Here is a 12,824-nt window from a genome sequence, read left to right on the forward strand (position 1 = left end):
TTACAGTTGGATCTCATGGAGGCATTTCCTCAACTGAAGCTCCTTTCTCTGTGATAACTCCAGCTGTGTCAAGTTGACACAAAACTAGCCAGTACAAAAGTTATGTCATAAAAAAGTCTATATCGCTATGAGTGCTGCTTTCTACATGTCTCAATAGATGTGGAAGGTTTTAATGTTTTGTGTTTCTTTAATTGGGTATACACTGCTGTGCCAATGTGTTCTTATATTAGAACCTAACTGATGACAAAACCCTTAATCTACTAACATGTGAACCTTAAAGAATGGCAGATATTTTTATATCCTCAACCAATTTCTTAATACACATTATCTCCACTCTTAGATACAATCAGGTTACCTTGTTTATTGATGATCTAGAGAAAGAAAAAATGGTATTAAATTTATTTTTAAATTTATCTGGCTAATGATGTCATTGAGGATTCTTGTTCTTTCTCCCATGTGTCATTTCCTCCTCTGAAGTTCCCACCTCTCAGGATCCATTCCTTTTTGACAATAACTGTTCTAATATCTTAAAACATGTGTCCTTACATAAACACTCACAGAGTACCATGGAAACCTGTCATCTGAAATCATATTAAAAACTGTGTAAAGTTTATGAACCCAATGCAGACAAACAAAAGCATTATATATCTTATTCTTGGTTTTAAGAATTGCTGAGAAAGCAGAATGCTTGGTGTCCCTAAATTAAGCAGTGAAATTTTAAGGTCAGAAGCAATGTTAATTTGTGTTAAGGCAGCATATATTAAGAAAAATATTTATTATTGTTAATTTTTATTTCATTAATTAAAAAATAATGTCAATATGGATGGTCTTACATTTAAGGGGAATTTGGATTAAAGAAACAGAAACAAAAATAACATAAAATATCTTAAGAAATAACTAGTGTACATTTCAGTCTTCTGTTGTATGTTTGTAGAAGTTATAACACGATAAAAAATATAATCCATATATGACTATTTCTCTAAAGTTCTAAGTTTAATCTCTCTCAAAAATCAAAAAAATCACGACTTTTTTTCACTAAATTATATGTGATCACAGACTTGAATTTGAAAATATAAGTGAGTGCATAACATAGTGTTATGGATAACAGAAAAATCTCGTAAGCGAATATAGAGGCATTGAGTTTCTTTCTTACCCTGTGTGTCTGCAAGTCTACAATTTTTAAAGTTTTAGTTTGAAGGTCCCAAATTCAGTACAGCCCGAAAAAAAAGTACAGATAAAAAAAAGGCCTTTTTTTTTCATTCTTATCATTTAGCTTCCCATGAAATCTCTAATCAAGTTGTTATATTTTCTAATAAATTCTCTGTTGCCATTTCTACTCTATGTTAAGAATTTGATTTCTTATATTTTTTAAAGCAACAAAAATATTTATTTGAAGTAGTACATTTACCACTAAAGACCTGAATATGTACTTTAAAAGTTGTTTATCAACATTTAAAGCTTTCAATGAGGATATTTTTAATAATCAATTACAAATTGTTCAATCAATGCACTTAAGCATTTTCAGTTGTTTTAAAATATTATTTAAGATATGCTCAAATAGTAGATATTATACTAAACTTAATAAATACAAATAATTTAATAAAATTTAATAAAATTTTTACTTCTAAAATGTATCCTGAATGAAACAGAGATCAGACTTTTGGAAAAATGGACTCTATAAAAGAAATGACAGAAGCCCTCAGAAATATATATGTCTCCCATGCTCATGGATCAGCAGGATTAACATAGTAGAAATGGCCGTCTTAAAAAAAAAAAAAAGCAATCCACAAATTCAATAGAATCCTCAGCAACAACCCAACTCAATTATTCATAGAGGTAGAAAGAAAAATTCTAAAATTTATCTGGAATAATAAAAAACCAGGATAGCTAAAACTATTCTCAACAATAAAAGTACTTCTGGGGGAAATCACCATCCCTGACCTCAAGCTATCTTACAGAGCAATAGTGATAAAAGCCAAATGGTATTGGTGCAGAGACAGAAAATTTGATCAATGGAATAGAACTGAAGACTCAGAAATAAACCCACACATCTATTGACACTTGGTCTTTGACAAAGAAGCCAAAACCATCAGTGGAAAAAGAAAGCTTCAACAACAAATGGGGCTATTCTAACTGACAGTCTGAATATAGAAGAATGCAAATTAATCCATATTTATCTCCTTTTACAATGATGAAGTTCAAGTGGATCAAGAACCTCCACATAAAACCAAATAAAATGAATCTAATAGAAGATAAAGTGGGAAATAGCATGGGAGACATTGTTGAGGGGAAGACATTGGGAGAGGGGAAAATTTCCTGAACAGAACACTAATGGCTCAGGCTCTAAGCTCAATAGTTGACAAATGGAACCTCATGAATTAGAAAAGCTGTCATAAGGCAAAGACATTGTCAATAAAAAAAAAAAAATGGCAACCTACAGATTCAGAAAAGTTCTTTACTAACCCTATATCTGTTAGAGGGCTAATATCCACTATATAAAAAGAACTCAAGAAGTTAGACTCCAGAAAACCTAACAACCCAATTAAAAAACGGGGTACAGAGGTAAATAAAGAATTCTCAACTGAAGGATGACTAATGGCCCAGTAGCACCTAAAGAAATGTTCAACATCCTTAGTCTTCAGGGAAATGCAAATCAAAACAATCCCAAGATTCCACCTCACACCCATCAGAATGGCTAAGATAAAAAACTCAGGTAGCAGCAGATGCTGGCAAGGATATGAAGAAAGAAAAACACTCCTCCATTGCTGGTGGATTGTAAACTGGTAAAACCACTCTGGAAATCAATCTGATGATTCAACAGAAAATTGGAAATAGTTCTACCTGAGACCCAACTATACCATTCTTGGGCATATACCCAAGATGCACTACCATGTCACAAGGACACATGTTCCACAATGTTCATAGCAGGCTTATTCATAATAGCCAGAAGCTGGAAACAAACCAGATGTCCCTCAACTGAATAATGGATACAGAATGGTGGTGGATTTACTCAATGACATACTACTCAGCTATTAAAAGCAGGAATATAATGAATTTTGCAAGAAAATGGATGAAACTAGAAAATATAATCTTAATTAAAGTAAAGCATACCCAAAAGGACATACATGTTATATGCTCACTGATAAGTGAATATTAACTAAAATATCATAATATCCATGGTACAATTCATAGACCATAGGAAGCTTAACAAGAAGGAAGGCCCAAATGTGGATACTTCAATCCCACTTACAAGGGAGGACAAAATAATCATGGGAGGCAGAGAGAGGGAGAGCCCTGAGTAGGAGAGGGGAGAGGGAGGGAGAATAGAGGGCCAGGATGAAGTATGGTGGTGGGGGTGTGGGGGAAGGAGAGAAACCCAGAATGCCAAGAGAATGAATTAAATATGCAGCAGTGTGGGGTGGTAGACATGAGGAACCTCTAGAAATTCCCAGACACCAGGGAGGGGAGGGGTTCCCAGGATTCAATGTGGATGGTATTAGCTGAAATGCTCAACAGTGAGGAGAGGGAACCTGAAGAGTCCATCTCCAGTAGATAGACAAGGCCTCCAGTTGAGGGATAGGGGCCACTCATGCATCTCAAAATATTTGACACATGATTGTTCTTAAAGGAAATGCAGAAAAAAAAAAGGAGCAGAGACTGAAGGAAAGGCCATCCTGAGACTGCCCCAACTTGGGATCCATCCCATGAGCAGAAACCAAACTTTGAAACTATTATTGATGCCAAAATGTGCTTGCAGACAGGAGCCTGGCACAGCTGTCTTCTGAGAGGCTCTACCAGAACCTAAGATTGATGCACATACTTGCATCCAACCATTAGAGTGAGCCTGGGTACCCCTATGGAAGAATTAGGTGAAAGACTGAAGGAGCTGAAGAGGATTGCAACCCCATAGAAAGAACAACACTATCAACTAAAAAGACCACTAAGAACTCCCAGAGGCTAAGCCACCAACCAGAAAGAACACATGGGCTGGTCCATGCTCCGCTGCTATATATGTAGTGGAGGACTGCCTTGTCTGGTCTCAGTGGGAGTGGATGAGTTTGGTCCTCTGGAGGCTTGATTCCCAGAGAAGGGGGATGCTAGTGGTGTTAAATGGAAGTGAGTGTGTGGGTGGATGGGTGGGGAAGCACCCTCTTAAATGCAAAGGGGAGGAGGGATGGGGTGGGGTTCTCATGTAGGTCAGAGTGTTAAGGAAGACAATATTTGAAATGTAAATAAAATAAATAATAATAATAATAATAGTAATAATAATAATAATGAAATTATCTGTTTTCTCCATTTCCAAGTGCCACTTTACATGGATACAAAATTTAACTGGGAAATAAATATTCAGTCTTCCTACAGAATTGGAGAAAAGACTTCTTTAATGTTGCTCTATTAATAGTAATTTAAACATGTAGGATTATATTTAAAATGAAATACAAATCAAAAGGTTTAATCTAAGTGGCTGCAAAATGAAAATACTAATCCTGAAAAAAAATGTTAGTAGGTTACATTCTGGGTGTGACTGATAACTTTAATTGCAGAGTAATTTGATTATTGCTGATTTTGTAATATTTTTACTTTGTTTCTACATTGTGCAAATTTGTTTTCAAAGTGTAACCTATTTTTATGATGTTCTCCAAAGCCTACACTTATCCATAGAAGTTTATAATGCTAACACTTCTGCTTGAAGAGTCTAGATATTTTTTAACACTTTAATTCCTTGAGGAAGCTACTGATACTGGATAGACTCACAAAGAATTTAAAATAAGGTAAAACAATTGCAAGATTACAACATAGGTTTAAAACATTAATGAGTAACTTTTCAGGCTAAATGATTTTAATTTTTACTTACTTTGTGAATAAAGTGGCAGTTTTGATATTGTTAGCAATATTTTATCATCAACTAATGAAATCAATAAAATGATATATAGACCTTTCAGACAAGATAGGACTGAATTACTGCTAGGAGAAATGATGGAATTAACTGAATTTAGTGTTGTAGCAGACAAATATTCTTTAAGCATGAGCACAGAACAGAAGAATAGACCAAAGTGAGGTACATGAGATTTCATCAAAATAAAAGCCGTGTGAACTATATGAGAGTGAGGCAAAGGAAGAGACCTTAAAAATGAACCTGGATAAGTGTCACTCCCCCATAGCAGCAGAAGTGAAAAACATTTGGGATCCACTAACATCTGTTTTGGTTGCAACTATGTCATTTAGTTCACAAGGGAGACATTCACCATGGTACCAAAGTTTATGATCATGTCTAGCTCCCACAAAGATGTCTCTATAGACTACTCTTTTATCCATCAATTACATGTTTGTTTAGAATATGTTTATGTGATGATTGTAATCACAAAGTTATCAATATTTTTTCTGTGAATGAGGTAGCTTAATACTATGTTGAACTATGTAATTTCAGATTACAAAGATTATCATAATATCAATTTTAGGCAAATAATTTAAGATTAGAAAAGAAATACTGGAACCTTAATTTCCTGCTTTTGTTTTTATAGTAATAAACTAATACTATACAATGTCTTACCATTTTTTTTTTTTTTTGGTTTTTTCGAGACAGGGTTTCTCTGGATAGCCCTGGCTGTCCTGGAACTCACTTTGTAGACCAGGCTGGCCTCGAACTCAGAAATCCACCTGCCTCTGCCTCCGGAGTGCTGGGATTAAAGGCGTGCGCCACCACGCCCGGCATCTTACCATTTTTATTAAGAGAATAAAAACAATAAAAGTCAAATAACCCAAAATAAAGTTCTTTCTTAAAATATTGACTTCTGTTTCAACTGGTGGATCTTCATTCATTCAATACTGCATTAACCCCTTAAACAAGGCCACAGTTATACTTGGAGAGAGCTATTCATCTCATTTTAAAGTATTCATCTCATTTTAAAGTGTTTATTTATGAATGTACCTGTGGAGATATAAATCATCCCAAATGGCCTACACAATTGGTTATTGTTACATCTCTGTTTTTATCCACAGACACTACACACACTCATGCACACACATGCACATGTACACATACCAGAAACATACTAATAAACTCATACTTCTGTCTCTGTGCATCCTAATTTTTAGTTTTCAAAATTCCATTTCTTCATTTTAATGTTCTTAATCATTCTCCTTTTATACCCTCCAACTATGAATATCTTTATGTTCTTATTTCATCCTCTGTATTCTTCCACTTAGTTTTCCATCTGTCCACTATATTATCTCTAGCCATACTGATCTGTTTAAAGATTTTTCATAGATATCCCTAGTATAACCTGTATGTTAGGATAAACCTGATACTTTGGAGCAATGAACAAACAATACTGAATCCCATGGCATTCCATATCTTAGTTTCTATTCCTGTTACTGTAATTAAATACCACATCAAATTACAGGTAAATTGATTTATTTTGCTCAAAACTCCAGGTTATAGACTATGATTGTTGCAGTCAGCCTGGCAGGAACATGTAACAGCTAATCGATGCCCATAAACAAAGGCAGAGAGTATAAATACGTACATTCATGCTACTCAGTTCATTTCTAACACTTGAGATCATATTGCTACAATCAGGGTGGGTCTTCTCTTTTCAATTAACACAACAAAGAACCTCACATAGGCAAACCCACAGACCATTCAAATCCCAGTAATTCCTCTTTGGACTCCCAGGTATATTTCAAGCATAACTCTAAGCATAACATAGCAAAACAATAATTATGTGCTGTCTGCTTACTTGACCACAGCTTAATGACTGCTTTGATGTTTGAATTCACTTCATCAAGTGTTTAGTGACTATTATAATTTCCATTTCCAAATTTGATGCTGGATCATTTAATGATGATATCTTAAAGCTTGTCTGAAAGTGTACTGTAAATCTCACTTCTATCTTATCAGCCTCGGGATTCTTTGAATTGTGTTTACTGTTAGTTTTCTTCGTGAAGGCACAGAAAATAATTATAATAATATAACTGTATATTAAAATTAAAATTAGCTGTAGTATAAATTCGACTACAAAAATTGCTTTCTTTATGCTACTTTGTATTTACTTAGTTCAGTTGGGCTATATTTCTAAGAGCCAAATATATGTTACTTATTGTATTATTTCATTTGCACCATTTTGCTTGATACAATGTGGTCTAGAGCTTCTTTACATCACATGATAAATCTTAAAAGGACTTTGTAAAAATGGTTTTCTTCCCTTCTTTTTCTTCTTCTTCCTTCTGCTCTTCCTCCTTCCCCCTTTCCTCCTTTCTTTCTTCTTTGGGAAAACATCAAATGGCAGATAAGTTGCAGCAGGAGGGGCCCAGAGGACCAGGGGACTCAGGATTCGGAGGCTTCAGAAGCTTCCATGAAGGATTCAGCAGCAAAATTTAGGGGTCAATGTCGTGGTTGAAGACATAACTGTCACTGAGGCCACAGAGCTCATGGAGGTGAAACTGAAAACAAGGAGTGGGTCTCTATCACAAATCTGGACCACCTGATTAAGGATATAAAAATCAAGTCCTTGGAGGAGATCTACCTGAAATCTCTGTCCATTAAGGAACATTGATTTTACTATCCTAGGTTTTTTGTTGTTCCAGATGAATTTGCAGATTGCCCTTTCTAATTCCTTGAAGAATTGAGTTGGAATTTTGATGGGGATTGCATTGAATCTGTAGATTGCTTTTGGCAAGATAGCCATTTTTACAATGTTGATCCTGCCAATCCATGAGCATGGGAGATCTTTCCATTTTCTGAGATCTTCTTTAATTTCTTTCTTCAGAGACTTGAAGTTCTTGTCATACAGATCTTTCACTTCCTTAGTTAGAGTCACGCCAAGATATTTTATATTATTTGTGACTATTGAGAAGGGTGTTGTTTCCCTAATTTCTTTCTCAGCCTGTTTGTCCTTTGTGTATAGAAAGGCCATTGACTTGCTTGAGTTAATTTTATATCCAGCTACTTCATTGAAGCTGTTTATCAGGCTTAGGAGTTCTCTGGTAGAATTTTTAGGGTCACTTATATATACTATCATATCATCTGCAAAAAGTGATATTTTGACTTCTTCTTTTCCAATTTGCATCCCCTTGATCTCTTTTTGTTGTCTAATTGCTCTGGCTAGGACTTCAAGTACAATGTTGAATAGGTAGGGATAGAGTGGACAGCCTTGTCTAGTCCCTGATTTCAGTGGGATTTCTTCCAGCTTCTCACCATTTACTTTAATGTTGGCTACTGGTTTGCTATAGATTGCTTTTATCATGTTTAGGTATGGGCCTTGAATTCCTGATCTTTCCAAGACTTTTATCATGAATGGGTGTTGGATTTTGTCAAAAGCTTTCTCTGTGTCTAACGAGATTATCATGTGGTTTTTGTCTTTGAGTTTGTTTATATAATGGAATCTCGAAAAACCAAAAAAAAAAAAAAAAAAGGAAAAAAAAAAAAAAAAAAAAAAAAAGGAGGATTTCATGAGTTTTGCAGGCAAATGTATGGAAGTAGAAAATATCCTGAGTGAGGTAACTCAGACCTAAAAGGACCTGCATGGTATGTACTCACTAATAAGTGGATATTACTCCCCAAAACGTACAGAATACCCAGGATAAAATCCACAGAACTCAAGGAGTTTAATAAGCAGAAGGGCCCAAGTGAGGATGCTTCCATCCCACTTGGGAGGGAGAAGAAAGTAATTAAAGGGGGAGTAGGAGGGATGCCTGAGAAAGGAAACAAGGAAGGGAAGAGGGGAACAGGATTCGGTATTGGGAGCAAGAGGACTGAAGCCCAGAGGGCCCTCAGAAAGAATGGAAATGGGCAATCTTGGGAGGTAGGAGGTGGGGGCAGGACCCTCTGGAATGTACCAGAGACCTGGGAGGTGAGAGACTCTTAGGAATCAAATGGAGGGCATTTGGGACATCTTTAGATAAAATGCCCTACAGTGAGGAGTGGGAATTTATAGAGTCCACCTCGAGTAGAAAGAAAGGGCATCAAATGGAGGTATGGGGTTGCCATCCCACAGTCAAAAGCTTTTGACCTAGATCTGTTCCTGTGTGCAAGGAATGGAGAAAGAGAAAAATGGAGAAGAGCCTGAGGGACAGGACCAAATTGGGATCCAACTCAAGGGGAAACCCCAAGGTCTGACACTATTACTGATACAATGGTGTGCTTACAAACAGGAGCTTAGCCTGACTGCCCTCCCAAAGGTGTAACAAGTAGCTGAAAGAGTCAGATACAGATATTCAAACTCTACCAATGGACAGAAGCTGGTGAGCCCTGTGGTTAAATTTGGGAAAAGCTGGAAGAAGCTAAGGAGGAGGGTGTTCCTATAGGAAGAACAGCAGTATCAGCTAGTCTGAACCCTAGAAATGCTCTGACACTGAACCACCAACTAGAATACACTAGCTGACATGAGGCCCCCAACACATATATACAACAGAGGAGTGCCGGGTCTTGACTCAGTTAGAGAAGATGCACCTAACCTTTGAGGCCCCAGGGAGTGGAGAACTCTGATGGGTTAGGGGTGGGCAGGTTGGAACATCCTCTTTCCTCTTGGAAACAGGAGGGTTTGGAGTAGGTATGGGATATGGAACAGTCAGAGGGCAGACCAGGAAGGAGATAAAAACTGGACTGTAAAAGAGATTAAAGAGTAATAGTAAATAAATAAATAAATAATAGTAAATAAAAAGAAGCTCTACTACTGTAGAAATTCCCTAAATATGTATATATGAACATATAAAAAGAGTGGAAGGGGAGTTATCCTACAATGAGGCAGCAGTGCCTTGTTAGCTATGCCAGTAATGGATCGCTTGTTTGTGACTGTTGGATGGTGAGTTCCTGTAGACTCTCAAATTGATAGGCTATTGTTGATATGCTTGGTTAATCTTGAGATGCAGACCTTGACTCTTAAACCCTATTATAAAACACACAAAACATGGAGATGGTCCTCTCTTGGATGCTTCACCTTTACCAGATAGTTTTCAAAGTAATGGCAGGTCTTGTGCTTAGTACTGGAGAAGAAATGTTATCATCATCTCTTTTAATTCTGAAAATTACAGAAAAGACCTGCCTGTTTAGGCCTGTACACTGGTATCATATTGCCATGAATATCACAAGAATGAACAATTATTTCCTGATTGCATTTAAGCCCTGCTCCACTAAATGGAACCCATTGTGACATCATTATCAAGTATGACCCTGTGGTAGATCACAGGCTCTAGAGGGGGTTCTGCTACCAATGAGCTGATTCCTAATGAATTTTATCCACAGACTATTGCATTCCTCAGAGAAGCTTCTTACTGCAGGAGATGGTGAATGGGAAATACTCAAAAGAAAGGCTGCTACTAAAGATAATTGAACATAAACAAGCTATTTGATAGGTTTCACTGTTGTTCACAACACTCTTATCACAATCTCAAATAAATGTATGAAATTACCCAACTCTCAAATATAGTATGATTGGTGTTTCACATAAAAACTCCATTCTCTTTTCAAAAAGCAATGTTTGGCTTTAGTGAGCAATTTTAACTGTTGTTATATACACACATGTGAATCAAAACTCAGTTTAGCAGCATTTTATGCTGCAATACTTATGAATGAATAAATAATAAAGTGTCTGATATGAATTAAAGTCAAATCATCCAAATCTTTTAATTTAAATTAGCTTTCCCCAAAATTACTGATGAATATTGCCACCTTAACAACAATCTCTAGGTGTTAGAAATAAGTAGTTTCTTATTAATTAGTAAATATACATCTATTGCAGGCTTTCCATTTTGAGTCTCCACAATTATTTCTCTGTTGATTCTAAATCCAGAAATAGATGTCATTAGCCTCAACTATTGTTATGTTGCCAGCTGCAGCTGCACATTCTCAGAAATAGTGAGGGAAAGATTGAAAACGGCACTATAAGAGGTCCTTATAAAGGTATGGATGATGTCTTACATTTTTAAGAATCCCTGTCAAATCACCTGCACCTGGATTCTCAAGAGGCACATTTTATTTTAGATGACAATAGTGCAGTTGTGAAATTTCTTTATCATGTGTATATAAAAGAATGTTTTAGCTACTTGAGATTTTTTGTTGGTATTATTATTTCTGTTTTTACTTATCTTTGATGTTAGCAAAGAAAATTGGCTATAGTTTTTTGGTGCAAAGCTTTGGTTCTAAATTTAACATTTGTATGTATGGGCATCTGTAGTTTATAACAAAGTTCCACACTCAAAGACTATTTTTTTTTAACTGACTATGAATGAAACACAGACATTTCTAAGCATGTTTAATAGAAATGTACAGAGAAACATACATATATTTTAGTGAATTTTAATTAGCACAGAAGGAACAGGTTTCTTTATCACATCCATATGCCCCTTTTTTGTTGAATCCCAGCTACTTCATCTCCCTGCACTCTCTCTGGGATTGTGACTTCCAGCTGTGGGGGTCCACAGCTGTGTCTTATTGTCCTCTACTCGTCACAGTTGTAAAACCTGCTTTCCTCCTTTCCTCAGCCTAAACCTAACTCACTCCAAGAATATGTGTGTGTATATTTGTATGTATATATAGGCATATGTATATATATATATATATATACATATATATATATATATAATATATGCATAGAATATCAGCATCTAGGATTCAGACATTAGAGAGGCATGCAAAATTGTGTTCCTGAGTCTAGATGGCCTAGACTTAATACACATCTTACTAGTATCCATTTCTGTGCAAAATGTATAATTTCATATTTCTTTGTGGTTTAGTAAAATTACATTGTTCCATGTACCACATTTTTATTATCCACTTAAAGACTGACCTGATTCAATTTCTGAATATTCAAGGATTTCTGTAGTAGAAGACAGGGTTCTTGGGATATGTAGCCAGAAGGGAGCTAACTAGATAATATTATAGTTATGTTGTAGCTTTGTGAGAATCCTTTCTACTAATATTGATATTGGCTCTACCAGTCTGACTGACTTCAGGCTGTGGTAAGATTAAATTGTCAATTATTTAATTTGCATTTCCCTAATGATAAAGCAATTCTCAATGGGTATTTCTTTTCTTTTGAGAAGTTTTTTTCAGATGATCAGCCTGTTTTTTATTGACTGTTTTTAGAAAAACATATTTTAAATAGAAATGGAATTACATTGTTTTCTCTCTCCCTTTCTTTACTCCATTCTCTTCTAGGACCTGCCATCAAATCATACCACTTTCAAATTGATAGCCTCTTTTTTTATTATTATACTTTTTGTTTATTCTTTTTTATTGGATGTTTTATTTGCTTTTAAAATATTATCCCTTTTCTCGGTTTCTCCCTGGAAATTCCCTACTCCATTCCCCCTCTCCCTGCTTATATGAGGGTGCTCCCATGTGGAACATTGGGCTAAGCAAAGACAGTCTGATCTCCTGTCCAGTTGAGATGTTGAACCCTGGGACCAGGTGGTGATAATTTACGTACATGGGACAGAAGGAGTTCTCTCATGCTCCTGGAACTCTGGCTCTGGCCTAAGTTACTGCTCCCACAGCCCCCACAAGAGAAGCATGGCTAGAAGTCACATAGGCAATGTCCCAAGGTTCTGACCTTCAGGCTAGACTCCTCCCCAGTTACCTAGCAACAGAAAAGATACCACACTTTAAAAGGGGCTCTTTGGCCCCTCTTTGCTCTCTCACTCCTCTCACTTCTCTCCTCTCTTTGTCTTCTCCTCTTCTCTCTCCTCTCTCTTCCCCTCTCTCCCTCTTATTCTCTAGCCTTTAGCCTTTCTTCTCTCTCTCTTTCTCTCTCTCTCTCTCTCTCTCTCTCTCTCTCTCTCTCTCTCTCTCTCTCTCTTTTTCTCTTTACTTACAAAGGATTTGT

This window comes from Mus caroli, chromosome 4 (assembly GCF_900094665.2).
Source record: "Mus caroli chromosome 4, CAROLI_EIJ_v1.1, whole genome shotgun sequence".
NCBI lineage: Eukaryota > Metazoa > Chordata > Mammalia > Rodentia > Muridae > Mus > Mus caroli.